Source organism: Tachypleus tridentatus, chromosome 2, assembly GCF_004210375.1.
Source record: "Tachypleus tridentatus isolate NWPU-2018 chromosome 2, ASM421037v1, whole genome shotgun sequence".
NCBI classification, from domain to species: domain Eukaryota; kingdom Metazoa; phylum Arthropoda; class Merostomata; order Xiphosura; family Limulidae; genus Tachypleus; species Tachypleus tridentatus.
This window is the reverse complement of record NC_134826.1, coordinates 14,288,132-14,290,033: the sequence shown is the minus strand read 5'-3', so window position 1 is coordinate 14,290,033 and position 1,902 is coordinate 14,288,132.

Below are 1,902 nucleotides of genomic sequence, written 5' to 3'. Positions count from 1 at the left end.
GGGATTAATTCCATGAAACAAAGTGTGAGTTTCAAAGATATTCAGACTACTTAACAATGAAATTAACTTAAAAGTTGATCTCAGTAAACATTTTACTTCATCTCTTACCATCTGGAGATATTTTCCACGTTTATACTTGTTCACTTTATACAAAGGAACTGGTGCAGGTCCTTGAAATGGTCCATCACCTTCCTTATGTCTGAATTTCTTCAATACTGGTTGCAGTGGTTCCACATTATTTGATTTTCTTGATTTCCATTGTGGGTTTATGTTTACTTTTGTGTCCAGTATGATCTCTTGACATCTACAGATGTAACAAATATTAAAACAAAACACTTTGCAGTCATAAAAATTTACAATATCTCATACAGTTTAATTTCATTTTTCAAGTTTAAGCTTTTGAAGCCCACTACAGATCTTAGCATGTTTCACACAAAATTACTTTTCTATAGAATACTTAATTTTTCACGTTTCCTATTACGTTTCTATTACATTATATAATATTCCAAAGTCATGTATTTAAGTTTTTGTTTCAAAGATACATAGATAAGGTAAACCACATTCATCCATATTATTTCAGGAATTTTATTTCTAAAATGTTCCTTTCTTTTCTTGTCATGTTCTTTCTTAATCCAATGATGTCACACGAGGAAGTCAAAAATGTATATTTTGTACATAAGTAATAAACAAGTTATTAGTAACTTTAAAAATATGAAAGAATAAATTAAAAATACAAAAAAATCCTAAAAAATAAATGCAACAAAGTAAAAATTAAGAAATCATATCAAAATGAAAAAAGAAGACATTGTGAAACCAACTTTAAAGAGTATATGTTGAGATATAAAAATAATGTATTTCTATTTTTTCTGTACTATTATAACATATATTCTCAGTTTATTCTTTTGCTCTGAATATGTGCAGCTTTCATCTAACATAATGGTCAAGAAAACCATTTATTGCTCTTGTTACAAGTTGTTACCTTTGACTTTTGTTATTCTTGAACATAGTATCTGTTTTGCACCTGCAGTCAACACTGCAAAGCAACCTTGTGAAAGTATGATGACTGCAATGTCCTTCAATAGTTGCACAGATGATGTTTAGAGGTTATGGCCCAACCTATTTGTAATGCAAATGACAATTAAAATAAACTGGATATATATGCGAATTAAAAAAAAAAAAAAACTGGCTTTAGTTAGTTTAAAATTTTTCATTCTACTAGATAATCATTTCTAAAGCTTGGTCTTAACTAAATTAATGGTAAAAGTAACTAAATGGAGTAACTGTTCAAAATACTATGCATGCACATACACAGTGTTTGTGTTATTTGTCTTTAATTATCCCATTAAAATTGATATCTAGTAATCTAAAAGGGCAGCAACATGTAAAAAAAAAGGTTGACTTACAAAGGGTATAAAATAGTATTATAAATCTAACAAGTTTAAATTAAATAAAATAATGGACAATTTTAAGGATTACAAAATATCAAGAGAGTTGGTCAAATGGAAAAGAAGGAAATAAAAAACTATATGAAAAATGTTGGCTGAAAATGTAAAAATTAAAGTAATCATTTCTTCAAATACAATAAAGCAAATAGGATTAGTATGGAAGTAGGGCCCATGTGAAATGATACAGAAAGGCTCATATCTGATAATACTGAAAAGAGATTATGAAATTATATTTTTCTTCAATTTTTACTAATAATGACCTGATCAATATTTCTCATCCAGTCATTAGGTGGAAATGAGATTTAACAAAATGATCCCATTAATTCTGAGCTTTAAACAATAATTATCAAGTTCTTGGTGCCAAATAATATTTACTCAAGAGTTTTGAAGATTTGATACTTTACCCACTTCCTGCTATTATTTCTAAACCCTTGAAATTTATGTAGACATCAGAAGA